The following is a 17,300-nucleotide window of genomic DNA, read 5'->3' on the forward strand; positions in this document are numbered from 1 at the left end:
GCCGCCGCCGCCGCCGCCGCCGCCGCCGCCGGCCGACGAGCAGCCCGAGCCTCGGACGCGGCGCAGGGCCTATCTGTGGTGCAAGGAGTTCCTGCCCGGCGCCTGGCGGGGCCTTCGCGAGGACCAGTTCCACATCAGTGTCATCAGGTCGGTGGCGGCGCCCCGCCGGGGTGGGCGCGCAGGGCGGACGCGGGGAGCCGCTGGCCGGGGCGGGGGGCGGACCCCACGGGAAATCCAAGCCCCCCCCCCCCCCCAGACCTTCCAGAAGACCGGCTGTTGAACGGATCCCGGTGCCAGGCGAAGACAGGTCTCCTCCGAGCAGAACAATACCGTTGAATCATCACCAAGTGCGGTTTGTGCCGAAGCTTCTTAAACCTTGCCGGGGGAGGCCCCCCCTTTGGGGGTCAGGGCCTCGAGTGAGGAGCGATGTTGTGACTGGCTTTAAAAGAAGACACTTGGTGCCTTTGCTGCTAGTTGCCCGCGTCCACGACCTGCTCCCCGCCCCCCGGGATTCACTCGTTCGTGTCCTGGGGGTAACATCTGCCCCTTCCCCGCTAACGCTGCTCAGACATCGGGGTGTATTCGTGGTCCGAGTTTAGGAGGTGTGGCTCCAGGAATGACGAGGAGCGAGGTGGAAAGGGCCTCCCCTTTGCTTAAGCTAAAAATATTTAGCCATATATTTAAATGACCAAAAAAACGTACGCGTGTGTTTGTTCAGACCGAAGAGGACAAGGGGCTGCCTTGATTTTCGTTGCCACTCTGGCCCCAGGAGATGACCGTTTAACGTTTAGCGTGGGACCTACTTAGACCTTTGTTTGTGTGTTTGTTTGTTTTTGAGAGAGCGCAGGTGGGGGACGGACAGAGAGGGGGGGACAGGGGATCTGAAGCCGGCTCTGCACCCGACAGCAGTGAGCTGGACGCGGGGCTCGAACTCACGACCCTCGAGATGGTGCCCTGAGCCACCCAGGCGCCCCTAGACCTTCAAAAGCGCATTTCTTTCTCTGCCCGTTGTCTTTTCGCTGGTTGACTAGGCTGAGTGTAGTATCTAGAAACTGGCCGCCCGCCGCTGATAATCCCCAACTCCAAGTTTAGTCACTTGATTCCTTTTCTGTGCCCAGTCTTGCAGCAGAACTTCACTTCCTTGTTGTGCCTCTGGCCCCTCTCACGGATTTGCTTGCGAGCAGTAGGAGCCAAAGGTGGGAATCAAAGGAGCTTGCCCAGTGGAAGGTGTTTTAATTTTCATTTTACTTATTAAAAAAAATTTTTTTAATGTTTATTTATTTTTGAGGGAGAGACACAGACAGAGTGTGAGCAGGGAGGTGCAGAGAGAGAGAGGGAGACACAGAATCCGAAGCAGGACCCAGGCTCCCAGCTGTCAGCACAGAGCCCCACGCGGGGCTCAAACTCACCAACTGTGAGATCAGGACCTGAGCCGAAGTCGGACGCTCAACCGACTGAGCCCCCCAGACGCCCCTCCAATGACAGTTTTAAGCAAAAGACAACAGCCTAACGGACCAGTGACACTCCCCTGAAAGGGCCCACAAGGGAATGTCGTAAGGCTGGATCCCGGGTGTCCGAACATCCTCACAGGCAACAGGCAAGAGCACTGGGGCAGGAGTGGGGTACCAGAGACCTAGTCTCTCAGACTCTGACATCAGCGAATAGCCACTGACCTCCAGCCCCTCTGGGTTTCTCGTTTATACAGACTGATGATTACATGGCCTGGGATGGTCTCTATCACCCTTTTCTTTGAGAATTTTCAGGCCTACCTGAATGTGATGGTTTTGCAGACACTTTCATTAAAAGAATGAATAGGGGCACCCGGGCAGCTCAGTCGGTGAAGCGTCCGACTTCGGCTCAGGTCGTGATCTCGTGGTTTGTGAGTCTGAGCCCCGTGTTGGGCTCTGTGCTGACAGCTCAGAGCCTGGAGCCTGCTTCCGATTCTGTGTCCCCTCTCTCTCTGCTCATGTTCTATCTCTCTCCTTCAAAAATAAATAAACATTAAAAAAAAATTAGTAACTGTTACTGTAAGAGCATTGAAGATGTTTTCTTTTCTCCAGGAATTGGTACTCGCAGAAGTAGTCTTGGAAGCTGTCCTTTTTGTTTAGAGGACCTTTTAAAACTATGGTATACATTGCCTCTTAGTCCTGTTTTCTGCAACAGGATGTAATTATGGAATGGGTTTCATGAGAAAAGAGGTGATTTAGCACATGGGAAGTGGGTGATGCCTAGCTTTAAAAAGGGGCAAAAGAGGTGGGCTCCTGGGTGGTTCAGTTTGTTACACATCTGACTTTGGCTCAGGTCATGAGCTCTTGGTTCTTGAACTTGAGCCCTGTTTCAGGTGAGCTCTGCTTCTCCCTCCCTCCCTGCCTCCCTCCCTCTCCCTCCCTCTCCCTCCCTCCCTCTCCCTCCCTCTCCCTTCCTCTCCCTCCCTCTCCCTTCCCCCTGTCCCCTCCTCCTCTCTCCCCCCTCCCCCACTCTCTTCCCCCTCCCCCACTCTCTCTTCCCCCTCCCCCACTCTCTTCCCCCTCCCCCACTCTCTCTTCCCTCCCCCTGCTCCTTGTGTGATTCTGTCTCTCTGTCCCTCGCTCACTTGTGCCCTCTCTCTCTCTCTCTCTCAAAAAAAGGTGGGGGGCAAAAGAGGCAGTTCAGAGTGAGGAAAGGGATTCCTCTGGGTCGAAATCCAGTGGCCCTCCACAGGCAGGTGGCACTTCCTGTGTCTCTGGCTATCGTGTTATTGACACTTCACAATCTTTCAGCTTTTTACTGAGTGCTGGTCTATCCGCAGGGGTTTATCAGACCTCGCCACCTCAACTCAGTCCGTCTAGTCTGTCCCACGTTTAACCCTTTTGCTCCTTCCCACCCTGGAATATGCTTTTGCTGCTTTCTGTCTTGGAGTTGTAACAGCAGCTGGCCAGAGCTGCAGGACCACTGCCACCTTTGCACTCCCCCAGAGGCCCCTCCTCTGCCTGCAGTGACAGCTGAGACCTGGTGAGCCGCTTTTGCCTTTTGCGTTCACACCTGCTGTCTCCTCTGTTTGCTGTTTCTGAAGCCAGGAGTCCAGGCCTGCGCCCTTGCTTAGACCCTGTACCAGGAGGCACCTGTGGATGTCCTTGCACTTTCGGTCCCCCCCCACCCCCATCCATTCTATATCTCGTTGCTCGGTATTTCTCAAATATTGTTATTCTTGTTTTAAAAAATTAAAAAAAATTTTTTTAATGTTTATTATTTTTGAGAGAGACAGAGCACAAGTGGGGAGGGGCAGAGAGAGAGGGAGACACAGAATCCGAAGCAGGCTCCAGGCTCCGAGCTGTCAGCACAGAGCCCGACGCGGGGCTCGAACCCACGAACTGTGAGGTCATGACCCGAGCCAGAGTCAGAGGCTCAACTGATTGAGCCACCCAGGCGCCCCTGTTCCTTTAGCTTTAAAAGTTTACTGTGGCTTCCTGTAGCTGGAGATTAAAATCCAAACTTGTTGGCGTGCTTTCAGCCTGGGCCCCAGCCTCCCTTTTTAGAGTGGTTCTTTCTTGTTGTTGTTGCTATTGTTTAAAAATCGCTCTCCCCCCTTGCCAGCAACAAGGAACAGGGAGCTAGTTACACTGGACCCTGCGTTTCCTGAATGAGCTTTGTGTTTTCAGTCTCCAGGCCTTTCTTTGCGCCTCTACTCTGCTTGGCAGCCTGGTGTCTGCTTCTAAACTTCCTCCTTCGAGGCCTGGCTTAGGGAGAAACAGAATTAATTTCTTCCCTGTTTGTTTGTCTTCCATAGCACTTCATATACATACACACCTTCACGGCAACAGCACTTACCACATCTGTGTGTTTATTCTTTGACTCCCACGTTAGATTGAATTAATTCCTAGAGGGCATTTCCTGTTCATCCTTGTGTCTCCAGCAGTGGGATAGTGCCTGACTTGTGGTAGGCACTGGATTTTAGCTTAAATTGGCCTCTTCACTATCCTTTTAATGTGATTGATGGCAGGGGTCTCTGTAATCAGACTGTTGTTTGCCTGAGTCCTTTAGCAGTGGTATAGGGAAAGATAAGAATTACCATAACATAGGGGTGCCTGGGTGGCTCAGGCAGTTAAGCGTCCGACTTCAGCTCAGGTCATGATCCCACGGATCGTGGGTTCGAGCCCCAAGTTGGGCTCAGTGCTGACAGCTCAGACCCTGGATCCTGCTTCAGATTCTGTGTCTTGCTCTCAGCACCTCCCTGCTCGCACTCTGTCTCTCTCTCTTTCAAAGATAAATAAATGTTTAAAAAAATTACCATAACATAGAAATTGTCATTGATAAACTGACCGCTCAAAAATTTTGTCCATGCCCAACTGTCACAGCTGAACACTAACTTTTGTCCAGGCCCATCAAATCAAGTGTTTGTTATTATCACTCTCGTTGCTGATTGATAAAAGTCACAGTCAGTTGTGAAATGAAATTGCAGATCTCTGCAAGATTTCCTGAAGTTTGCTGGAAGAAACGCTTGAGGGCTGTTAAAGTTTCACACATACCTGTTGACACAATATATCCCACAGACCCACTAACAGTTGAAAATTGATGGGGAGGATGATACCATGAGCCCTTCACAATAGAATCATTTAAACATCAGAAAACAGAGAGAAGCCCTTGAAAAGACTGGCCAAGTCCGTAGATGTATTTGCAGAATGATGCAATAAAAGTCAAACAGGGAGTGAATTACGGTTTATGGTGTGTCATCATTAACTTTTTGGTAAAATTATGCCAAAATTCCCTACCTAATTTCCTTTTTATGTGCACGGTTGCATTATAACTTATGTTATAAGTAACTTTTAGTTTCATTTTCCAAGATGTTTCATTTACATTTTGTTTTTACTGTTTACTGTGAAAATTTGGTCCCTTAAGGGGTCTTACTTTTTTAAAAAATGAATAAACATGGAGCATAGGACTGGCTTAGTGGAGCATGTGACTCTTGATCTTGGGGTCGTGAGCTCGAACCCCACACTGGGCATAGAGCTTACTTAGAAAAAATAAACTTAATTTGTTTTAGAACGGTTTTAGTTCACAGCCAAACTGAGCAGAAAGTACCGAGAGTTCCCATATAGCCCAGTCCCCCACCCCACCAAAACCCCCATCACTGTTGACATCGCCCCCCGCCCCACACACCAGAGTGGTACGTTTGTTAAAATCCGTGAACCTACATCAACACATCACCGTCACTCAAAGTCCATGATTTACTTTACGCTAAGGTTCACTTCCAGTGTTGTGCGTTCTGTGGGTTTGGAGAAATGGATGAGGACGCATTTCCACCGTCGTAGCAACCTGCAGAGTAGCTTCTGTGCCCTGAAGGTCCTCTGTCCTCTGCCTGTTTATTTACCCCTCTCTCCTCCCAACCCCTTTTCTCAGATGTCGAATGATGGGAAGCACGAAGTATGTAGCCTTTCGATTGGCTTCTTTCACTTAACAGCCTGCATTTAAAAGTCTCCTTCGTGGCTTGATAGTGTGGGTCGTTGTAGTACTGAACACTGTTTCATCCGGATGGACTACGGTCTGTCCGTTTACCTACTGCGGGACACCTTGGTTGCCTCTAAGTTTCAGCAGTTAGGAAGAAAGCTGCTGTAAATATCCATGTGCGGCTTTCTGTGCGGACATCAGCTTTCTCCTCTTTTGAGTAAATATGAAGGGGTGCGGTTGCTAGCTCGTGGGGTAAGAGCATGTTTCGTTTTGTTAAGATACTGCTGGTGTGGGGCGCCCGGGTGGCCCAGTCGGTTAAGCGTCCGACTTCGGCTCGGGTCACGATCTCGCGGTCCGTGGGTTCGAGCCCCGCGTCGGGCTCTGTGCTGACGGCTCAGAGCCTGGGGGCCTGTTTCGGATTCTGTGTCTCCCCCTCTCTCTGCCCTTCCCCTGTTCATGCTCTGTCTCTCTCTGTCTCAAAAATAAATAAAAACATTAAAAAAAAAAAAAAGATAGTGCTGGTCTGATCTCCAGGGCTGCTGCTCCGTCGTGTCCCGCCAGCTGTGAGCGAGAGCTCCTGTCGCTCCGCACCCTTGCCCGCATTCGGGGTCAGTGGTCTAGATTTGGGCCACTCTGATAGGTGTGAGCTGGTGTCTTGTGGTTTTAATTTGCAATTCCCTAAGGACATGTGATGTATATGCTTTCTTGTCCTCTGCCTGTCTTCTCTGGTGAGGCGTGTGTTTAGGGTTTTTGCCCATTTTTTAAGTTGAGCTGTTTATCTCCTTATTGTCGTGATCAAAGGGTTCTTTGTATCTTTTGGCCGATAGTCCTGTGTGTGTCTTTTGCAGGTATTTTCTTCCAGTTTGTGGTTGTCGTCTTATTTTCTTGAATGACGTCTTTTGCGGAGAAGTTTTAAATTTTAATGAAGTCCAGCTTATCAATTATTTCTTTCGTGGATCATGCCTGTGGTGTGGTATCTAAGATGTAATCACCATAACAGGGTTGTTTAGGTGATTTCCTGTTATAGTCTGGTTTGTCGTTTTGCATTTTACATTTACATCTAGGATCCATTTTGTGTTACCTTTGGGGAAGGATGTAAGGTCTGTGTCTAGATTTCATTTTTTAAATGTGAATGTCTAGTCACTCCAGCACCATTTGTTAAGACTGTCCTTTCCCTACTAAATTGCCTTTGCTCTTTGTCAAGATCAGTGGACTGTATTTATGTGGATCTATTTCTGGGCTGTGCAATCTGTTCCATCGATCTGTTTGTCCATTGTTTTGCCAACACCACACAGTCCTGATTATGCAGCTTTGTAGTAAGTCTTGAAGTCAGGTAGTGTCAGTCCTCTGACTTTGTTCTCCTCTTTTAATACCAGATTGGCTATTCTGGGTGTTTCGCCCCTCCATGTAAACTCCAGAGTCAGTTTGCCAACATTGGGATTTTGATTGGGATTCGTTGGATCTACACAAGTAGGGAAGAATTGACATCTTGGCAATATTGAGTCTTCCTATCCATGGGCATGGGATATTTCTTCATTTTATTTAGTTCTTTGATATTTTTCATTAGAGGCTTGTATTTTTCTTCTTATAGATCTTGTTGGTATTTTGTTACATTTATACTTCAATGTTTCATTTTTTGGTTGCTGATGTATGTGAGAATAGGTTTTTGATTTTAATTTGTACTTGTTCATTGCTAGTATAGGGGACAGTGATTGACTTTTATGTTAACGTTGTATCCTGCAACCTTGCTATAATTCTTATTAGTTCCAGGATTTTTTTTTTTTTTTTTTTTTTTCAGTCTAGCCTCTTAGCTTGTCCAGCTCTGACACCGATGCCAGATCGGTTTTTTCTGGGTTTTTCCCTGCTTCTTCTGGGTTTTTCCCTGCAGTGGAACCCTGGCAGCCAGCCTAGCCCCCTCCACTATCTCACCATCCTCTATCAGCTGGTGGAGAATCTTGTCCTGCCCTTGGACAGCCCTTGTCTTTAGCTTTTCAGGGGTCTGTTTTGTATCCACAACGAGGTTGTACAGTACATGTCTTTCATAAGTTATGTATGTGTGTAAGCAAGTTCTGTACCCAACCTGGGGCTCACACTCACAACCCCCGAGGTCAAGAGTTGTACATTCTACTGACTGAGCCAGCCAGGCGCCACTCCTTGTCATTCATAACATATTTACACATCTCACTGTGGCCGGTGCTTTTTCTGTTCAGTGTCCCAGTGACCCAAGGGCTGATGATGAAACAGTAAGACAATAAGGCCTGGGAGGTCCACGTGAGCTAGGAGTGATGCGGGAGCCCTTTGTGGAGAAAGTGGCAGCACCCCTGAACTCTGAAAGGTGCAAGAACCTCTCTGGTGAGAAGAGCAGGAAGAAGCATGCTACCTTCCAAGGATGCTAAGAATAGTGGCTTGAGGGGCGCCTGGGTGGCTCAGTCGGTTGAGCATCCGACTTCGGCTCAGGTCATGATCTCACGGTCTGTGAGTTCGAGCCCCACATCAGGCTCTGTGCTGACAGCTCAGAGCCTGGAGCCTGTTTCTGATTCTGTGTCTCCCTCTCTCTCTGAACCTCCCCTGTTCATGCTCTCTCTCTGTCTCAAAAATCAATAAAGGTTAAAAAAAAAAAAAAAAGAATAGTGGCTTGAAATGGGTATTTGGGGGGGGGGGGGCGCCTGGGTGGCTCAGTCAGTTAAGCATCTGACTCTTGGTTTCGGCTCAGTTCACGATCTCACGGTTCGTGGGTTCGAGCCCCACGTCGGGCTCTGCACTGACAGTGCGGTGCCCGCTTGGGATTCTCTCGCTCTCCCTTTCTCTCTGCCCCTCCTCTGTCTGCTGTCTTTCTCACAATAAATAAGTAAACTTAAAAAAAAAAAAAATCGGTGTTTTAGGAACCCTTTCTGTGGGACATGTGGATTACCACGATTGGGTGGTGGTTGCGGTGGTGGCACTAAGGGGATGTAGTGGGTGGAGAGCAGGGGTACCACTAACCATCTTACAGTACAAAGGACAACCCCTCCTCTTCCTCCAGCAGAGGATTCTCAGACCCCAAGTGTCAACAGTGCCAAGGTTGAACAGCCCTTGGAATACGGGGCTGAAGACCAGCTTTCCCCTTTTGTCCGTTTGGCCCGCTCTTAACACATGCGCCTTTGCTTTACCATTGCTCCTGGTGAGCGGCTGGCATTACCTGATCGTCACAAAAACCCCTATCAGATGCTCCTGCATCGTTTTATGGTGAGAAGACAGGCTTAAAAGGCATCGAGTAACTTGCCCAAGGCCACACAGCTGTCTGGGAGCCAGCAGCTCACCAAGGTCAAAGGCTGTTCTCTTAACTCTGCCTCCAGGCTCGGGGTTAAGGCCTCTGTTCCTGATTACCACACACTGATGCTGGCGTTTCACTCTAGTTTTGTTTTGTTTTTTTCCCCTCCACCTGAGCTATGATTATTTCAAGTTGAGTTTTAGATGGTCAGAAGAAGTTTTGCAAACATCCACCCCCCCCCCTTTTTTTCCTTATTCCGTTTGTGCTCCAAATTCATTGGCTGTTTTGGTATTTCACCGTCTTCTATTTTCTATGTATCCAGTCCTTTGTTCTTGCCAGTCCTTTCTCTGTGGAGATAGTGGTTGTGTTTGAATTCCCCCCCCCCTTGCCCCCAGTCATTTGACTTTGAGAAAAAGTGAAACCTTTTGTTTCCAGGCGGTGAGCCCCAGGGAGACTGAGTCCGCGCGCTGGACCTGATGCCCAGTTACTTGTGGATAATTTGCAGACATTTCAGGAGCTTTTTTGCTTTTTAGCAAAATACGGTTGGTTAGGTGTGGATCAGATAACTCCCCATCGTAGTTTAGCAGGTGAAAATCTTTTGTTCAAGATTTCCCTGGAGTAGGCAGGTTCTTGGGTTGATCATTCCCTGAACATTGAGCTGATACGCCTGAATATGAATCCTTTTCCAAACAATTAAAGATATACAGGTGTTTTTGATGGATGAATGGATTAACAGAATGTCCCATTTACGTACAATGGAATATTTGTTGACCTTAAAGAGAGTCTTTTTTTTTAATTTGAGAGAAAGCGCGCACTCGAGCTGGGGAGAAGGGCAGAGGGAGAGAGAGAAGCTTAAGCAGGCTCCATACTCAGTTCAATCCCATGACCCTGGGATCGTGACCTGAGCCTAAATGAAGAGTTGGACGCTCGACCAACCGAGCCGCCCAGGCGCCCCGAAAAGAAGGAGGTTCTGACACATGCTACCACAGGGATTAACCTTGAGGACATGCTAAGTGAAATGCTTGCCAGTCACACAAAAGACCTATATTGTACGATCCGACTTCTGTGAGACCTCTAGCGTAGTCATATTCATACACACAGAGTAGATGGTGGTGGCCGGGGCGGGGGGGGGGGGGGGGGGGGGGGGGAGAATGGAGCCCTAGTGCCCAATGGCTCAGTTTCAGTTTTGCAAGATAAAAAGAGTTGTGGAGACAAATGGTGGTGGTGTTTGCAAAAACAGTGTGAATACACTTAATGCCCCTGAACTGTGCGCTTAAAAACGGTTAAGGTGGTAAATTGATACGTGTGTTTTATCACAATTTAAAGATTGGAAAAAAATAGGGGTGCCTGGCTGGCTCTTGACTTCAGGGTTGCCGGGCGAACGTGATAACCACTGCACTACGGAAACCCTTGACTTCGGGGCTGTAAATTCAAGCCCTGCGTTGAGTGTAGGGATTACTAAAACAAAATGAAGAAGAAAAAAGGGGCGCCTGGGTGGCTCAGTAAGGTGAAGCATCCAAATCTTGATCTCGGCCCAAGGCTTGATCTCACGGGTATGAGTTCCAGCCCCGTGTTGGTCTCCATGCTGAGCTTAGAGCCTACTGAAAAAATAGAAATAAAAAATAAAAGCTTAAAAAAACGGCTGTTGAAAAATTGGGAAAAAAAGGTATGTAGATGTTTGACATTAGGAATGTCATATTTCAAGACTTCGGGCACTCCTCTAAGTTGTATCACTATAGCATGGGATTTTCCCGCTTAGACTCTGCTGTGGAATCAAATAGGAATCAAGTGACCTCTTTGAGACCTGCTAAGTCTACAAATAAAGGATGCGAGCCAGTTTTAAAACTGTTTAAAAATGTGTTCCTAAAATAAAAGCTGTATCACACAATAAACCCCATCTAGCGAAGTGATTATACTCCAACATTTTAGAGAAATGCACTCTGTAGCATAAAGAGTTGAAAACATTGAAGCCACTCCTAGATGCAAATGCAGAGACTAGCTCAGAAGCTCTCTCTTATATGTTTGCCTTATAACTTGTAGTTGAAATTTGTTCTTCAGCAAAATCTCCCAACTACTTCTTTTTAAAAAAAATTTTTTTTAAATTTTTATTCATTTTTGAGACAAAGACAGAGCATGAGTAGGGGAGGGGCAGAGAAAGGGGGAGACACAGAACCTGAAGCAGGCTCCAGGCTCTGAGCTGTCGGCACAGAGCCTGACGCGGGACTCAAACTCACAGAGTGTGAGATCCCGACCTGAGCTGAAGTCGGACACACAACCGACTGAGCCACCCAGGCGCCCCTCCCCAGCTACTTCTTAACCTACAGACCGGTAGTTGAATCTCGGGATGTGACATTCGCCAAGTGCCCAAATCTGTACTGTGTATGCCAGCTTCCTGATGCTGATGTGTTAAAGTGGGTCACATGATGCAGCCCAAATAAATCACATCTACTGGACTGTTAAGCTTTTTTCCTGGGGCTGAGAAAGTTTTGATGACCTCATGGACTCCAGTCTGTCTTCCTTTTATTTATTTTTATTAACAATTTTGTTTATGATTTCTTCTTTTTTTTTTAGATGTTTATTTATTTTGAAAAAGAGAAAGAGTGAGTGAGCAGGAGCAGGGAGAGAGAGAGAGAGAGGGAGAGAGGGTCCCAAGCAGTCTCCGCATTGTTAGTGCAGAGCCCAACACGGGGCTTGAACCCATGAACTGTGAGATCATGACCTGAGCCACACCAAGAATTGGTGAGCCACCAACTGAGCCACCCAGGGGCCCCTTCCTCCTCCTCCTCCTCCTCCTCCTCCTCCTCCTCCTCCTCCTCTTCTTTCTCTTCTTCCCCTCCTCCCCCCTCCCTCCTCCTCCTCCTCCATTTTATTATTGTAAGTAATTTCTACACTCAGTGTGGGGCTCGAACTCACAATTGTGACATCACGAGTCACGTGCAGACACCCCTTGACTTCCTTTCACATGTAGAGTGTGTTTAACACGCTGTGTGAACTTTACAGAGCAACCAAAATTGCATAACAGTTTTCGTGGCCAACAGCTGATGGTAGCATTCGATGCTTTTGGCAAGGTGGGCGGAGAGTCTGGACAGATTTGCGAAGTGGCCTTTGTTTCCTCTGTTTGTGCTGTGGAACCAAGATGACAGCTCACTCCTGTGACTTTATGCCTGGAGAGGGGGTGAGGAGCTTCCGGGCAGCACTGTCCTGTCCCACGTGACGGTCCGGACAGGAGAAAGCAGAGGGGTAACTTTCCAGCTGTGGCAGCAGTAGCTGCCTTCCCTTGCTTCCTCTTCTTATGGTGGGGTCACTTCAAGCGACTTGTTCCCTGTGTTTCAAAGGGGAGCACTTCGGCCACCGCTGGCCTCCCAGGTGAAAAACAGCTGTGTCCCAAACGGTGACGTCAGTGGCCTTGTCTCATTTACCTCGTAGTGGAGAAGTGTCCATTTTCTCTCCCCTTCCTTGACGATTTACACTTTGCCAGTATATTACGTCCGGGAATTAATTGTGCTTTATGGCTACATGTTAGAGTAGCCTGTTCGAATGGTGAGGGCCTAGTAGCAAATTAAGAGGAACTTGATTTCTTTTGTGCACTGCCGGGTTTTGGGGTTTTGCGGACTTGCCCCGGGGTGTAGGTAACATATAAATCTCCCCGAGCTGCTTTACTGTCTAGCAGCCTAGACTTCTGTTGGAAAGGGGTGTGCTACCAGCTCTGGAACAATGGAGCTGATGTAGAGAAAGACAAGTTGGGGGAGAAGAATACCTAGTTCTCTGAAGTTGAGGGTTGGAAAATTAATCAAGAAGCAGATGAGCTCTTATTATAGATAATGGATAAAAAACATTTAGGCTGTGTTAAAGGCCATCAGGAAATGCAGGGCTGAAAAGGAGGCCTGGGCATAACAATCCTGAAAAGCACCCAGAATATTATCTGTTATGTGACTTGAGGCACGAAGTTTGCAGTAAAAGCTCGATGAGCTGGGGCCCAATTTACTGAAAATTTTCCTTATTCTTTTTTTTTTTTTTTTTAACTACTCTCTTGTCCATAAAATCAAGTAAAGGGTTAGATTTGTGCTTATCAAACTAGAATACCTATGTTAGTACTCCGGCCACCGTGTAATCTTATAAATCTCCCCAGAAAGCTAATTGTATTAACAGATTCAGAGAGTAGTTTGCATTGACCAGCTGTGTTTGTTAAAACAGAAAAATGGTATATTTTGGAGCAGAAGAGAAAATGCTGCCTGGATATGTATATAAAAGTTTGCACTTAGGAGAAAGCAAACGTGTTTCTTACCTGGCATTCGAAACACTTTGATGGGAGAGTTTGAGAAGTTATGGTTTAAATGGTATCTCTGGGTTCTTCTGCTTTAATACTCTTTTCTTTTATGAGAAAGTTTTGTTTTTTATTGAAGTATAATTAACATACAGGGTTATATTAGTTTCAGGTGTACAACATAAGATTCAACAATTGTGCACATTATTCAGTGCTCACCATGATAGGTGTGGTCTCCATCTGTCACTAAAAAATGTTATTATAATATTATTGACTCTGTATTCTCTGCTGTACTTTTCATTTCGGTGACTTGTTTATCTCATTCTTTTAAAAGAAAATGTAAAAGTAAGAAGATGCAAGATTATCTAAGAGTTAAAAACATTCCCTGTTGTGCTTTGGAAGCCACTCAGGTCTGAGTTCCCTTGTTGTTCTTGCCTCTCTAGTTCTGCAGTGATATTTCATGTTTAGATCAGCAAGGGGCTCAGATCATTAATAGCTACATCATATTTGCAAGTTATATTTAAGGCAGGAATGGAGGGAGGTATGAAGGAATTTTAGATTTTCAACAAGAATGTTCCGTTAACCTGTAATTGTCTTGTGGTTAGGATGATACTTCTTTGTACCTACTTGACGATGAACCAGGAAGTTCAATCAAGTGGGCTAGCTCCCTCCCTGAGCATTCCTTTTCTTTGTGAAGTGATTGCAGAAGACAATGGGAAAGAACAAGGGTTATTTTTGTTCATGTTGTTAAAAAAAATTTTTTTTTGAGTAGGTAATCTGCGTACTGGTTTTCAAATTCAGACATGAAGGGGTGTGCCGTAATTCTTTCTGTCACCTCTGGCCCCAGTGCTCCTCTCTAGAGGCAAGCAACGTTCTTAGGTTCTTAAACATTCTTCCAGAGAGATGCTTCGCATGTGTTAGTATATTCGGGTGTACTCATTCTTTCAACAAATATTGAGAGCTGCTCTGGGCCAGGCAGTGTGCAGGGGGCTACGAATATGTAGCCTCCTCCTCCTCTTTAAAACTTACAATAAAAAAAAATGTGAACTTACAATAGATCACCTTTTTTGTGTGTGCTGAGAGCAGCACTATATCTCAGAGATCGTTTTATATTGGTATTTATTGAGCTGTCTTATTCTTTTAAGTAGGGACATGATATATTTTAACTTAAATATTATTGTGATATTTTCATGATAGTTCAAATACCAGAGCTTCTGTTTTCTAAGGTAATCACTCTAATAAAAAGATTGCATGTATGAAGTGCCTACTATTGCCAGATACTATATTGATCACATTCATCTCAGTTAATCTGGGTAGCGGTCCTAGGAGAGAGGTGTTCTTAGCCCCGGGGTCCCAGAGAGGTTGAGTAGTTTGCTGGAAGTGAAAGTGTTAATTAATGGTGTGAATAATCGGCCTCCTGTCTGATCTTCTAGTCTCCTTCCCATTGCAGTTCCCACACACTGTGATGGTTCTTTCTAATATTCACTCAGATACGCGCTTCAGTTTTGGCAGGAGGTTATGTTCTCCTGTCCCTGTTATTGCCCAGCTTTTTTGTGATCAGTCGCTCCGTATGACAGCACCCGTTGCTTGTCAGGTATGTGCGCAGGTATCCAAGGACTCCGGATGACCGTGAGTGTGTTGCTCAGTCCTGTGTTTGAGATCGGTAATAACCAAAAGATACTGCCACCCTCACATCCAATCAGATACGCCTGAGTGTTAGAGACCTGTGCGGGCACACATCCTGTGACAGTCCGGGACCAGGTGACATTTGTGTACATTGAGAGCAGGGGCATGTGGGGAAGCCCAAGAATCTTGCAGGTGTCTCTGACCCTTTTCAGGGACCCCACGTCACTAATGAAAACTGCAGACAGATCTGGTGTATGGGTGGCCCTTCGTCCATTTGTGGACTGTGAATAAAGAAGCCTAGGGTTCTGCAGGGCGTGTGTATGATCAGTGGGCAGGCAACTCATGCCTAAAGTAATGGTTGTAGTTTGACTTTTCCCTGCCCATGTGCTATTGAAAATGCCATCTTTTCTGAGTCTTCCTGTCTGACTCTCTTCCTTTTCCTGCCTTTGCATTTGGCCAGCTGGCTCAGTGGCGGAATTCAGGATGATGTGCTGCGGAAGCCCCCTCGGGGGGAGACGGCCATAGCTACTAAGGCAGAAGTTGAAGACTTTGAAAAGCCAGGAGAGTGTGGACAGCATGGGAGTCTGTAGGAGGAGGGCAAAGGGCAGGAGTGGTGGGTGTTAGCAAACTTCCATTCCCTGGACTTTATTCTGGAATGTTTCTCTTGACTGTTTTTACAGTGTCCTGGGTGCCAGGACGGTGGAACCCTGGCAGTGGGAGAGGGGGAGAAGAGAAGGTGCTGGGTTCTGTGTCTGTGTGAGAGTCCTCTCCTACTGGCCTCAGACTTGAAGGGAGGAAGGAAAAGTGGCAAAAAAGATCTGTGGGGAGGAGAAAAGAAGTATCTGGCCAGGACCAGAGAGGAAAGGACCCCTGGTGGCAGTGGTGGGGCAAGAGTAAGAATGGACACGTGAAGCTGGGACTCAGAACAGCCGTGGAGAGGTTTCCGGAAACTGGGTAACTTTCTCATTCTGCAGCTCTTACTGATGTTTCTTTTTCCAGATCCGAAAACCAGAGCTTGATTGCTCTTAGGGTCTTCCAGTTCCACTGGAAGTGTTCAGTCGTTGGGAGCAGATTTTAACCAAATGATGGTGGCCGTAGTTAAGACACCGAAGTTTAATATTAAGAGGATGGTTCAGATAAATCCATGAATGTTCAGTCCACAGTGAACTACTTAAGGCAAGTCGGTTATCACTGGCTTAAAGAGAAAAATAACAGCTTTATTAGGATACCATAAAGTGCACCCTTTTAAATTGCACAGTTCAGTGGTTTTTAGTATTTTTAAAGGGTTCAGTCACCACTGTCTTTTCAGAACATTTTCATCACCCCAGAAATAAATCCTGTACCATTATAGCAGTCTCTCTCCATGCTCCCCTTCTTAGCTCCTGACGACCACTAATCTATTTAACATCTTATGGACAGGTAGGGTCCTACAACATGTGTGGACTTTGTGACCGTTTCTTTCACTTAGTATAATGTTTTCAGTGTTTGTTCATGTTGTAGCATGTATCAGTACTTTGTTCCTTTTTGTGGTTGAACAGTATTCTGTTGCATGATATTCCACAGCTCGTTTATTCATTCATCAGTGGGTAGACATTTGAGTTTTTCCATTTTTTGGCTATTGGGGACATCGCGTACAGTTTTTGTGAGGACATATGTTTTCAGTTCTTTTGGGTTTATGTGTCTTAGGAGTGGAATGGCTGGGTCAGGTGGTGACTTGATATTTAACCTTTTGAAGATGTCACTGATCTTTTGAAGCCTCTGTCAAAGAGAATCTCCATAGACCCCAACAGATATTCTCCATTGTGATTGAGAGGATACCCAAGATTGTTGTTGCTTTGACCCGTTGTGATCTTTACCAGCACCATGTTTTCCTGCTACCTACGGTCTCGGTTTTATATATACCCTAAATTGCCAACTGATTTTTTGAGAAGAGTTTGTTACAGTGTATGCTGTTGATTGTGTATTAGATGCCATGAAGTATGTGACATAAGCTCTTAATTAAAAATTACAAACATTTAGAAAGTAGTAAAGAATTCAAAAGTAGAGGAACTTTATCAAATTGGAACACTCTGCTTAATTGGCCTCAGGTTCCTTCCTTTGCCCAGAAATAACCATCATTCTGAATTGGTGTTAAAATTCTCTTTGTTTCATCCTGAAATAAGATCGTGATCTAAAGATCAGGTCTTTATAATTGAAATCTTATATAACCTGTGTGGTTTAAGTGCTAAAGCATTAGAGTATTAAAAAAAAATTTTTTTTAAATGTTTTATTTATTTTTGAGACAGAGAGAGACAGAGCACGAGCAGGGGAGGGGCAGAGAGAGAGGGAGACACAGAATCCGAAGCAGGCTCCAGGCTCCGAGCCATCAGCACAGAGCCCGACGCAGGGCTTGAACCCACAAACTGTGAGATCATGACCTGAGCCGAAGTTGGACGCTTAACCAACTGAGCCACCCAGGCGCCCCAAGCATTAGAGTATTTTTTGTGGTAGGTGGAGTTGTAATAGAATAGCTGACATGTAGGAGAATTAGTAATCCTGTGTGTTTGGGGATATTGTGGTTCGTATCTGACTACATGGAACCTGTTGCCATGTAGGCTTCTATGGCGGGAAGACCTCTCATGCCAAGAAGGCATGGTTGATGTTTTTTGCCATAAGGAACTTTGAGAGCGCGTAGCATCAGATACCAGATGTTAGCGTTACATGGAGTGGTTTCTGTTTTGAAATGGTTTTGTAGGG

The 17,300-nt window shown here is 46.4% G+C and overlaps 1 protein-coding gene across 9 annotated transcripts in view; it reads left to right on the top strand.

Moving 5' to 3' along the window:
- Positions 1-6: 6 nt before the first annotated feature.
- The window catches only part of CHKA (choline kinase alpha), a 60,734-nt gene continuing 43,440 nt past the window's right edge, over positions 7-17,300 (top strand). For 4 of the 9 annotated variants that reach the window (XM_049642161.1, XM_049642180.1, XM_049642171.1 and 1 more), the window contains exon 1: positions 7-147. The gene's annotated coding sequence lies outside the window, so the exon portion shown is untranslated. Of the gene's footprint in view, positions 148-256; positions 353-17,300 lie in introns of those variants that run through there. The other 5 variants (XM_049642147.1, XM_049642151.1, XM_049642123.1 and 2 more) reach the window with 3 other exon arrangements.

The sequence above is a fragment of the Panthera uncia genome, chromosome D1 (assembly GCF_023721935.1).
Source record: "Panthera uncia isolate 11264 chromosome D1, Puncia_PCG_1.0, whole genome shotgun sequence".
Lineage (NCBI taxonomy): Eukaryota > Metazoa > Chordata > Mammalia > Carnivora > Felidae > Panthera > Panthera uncia.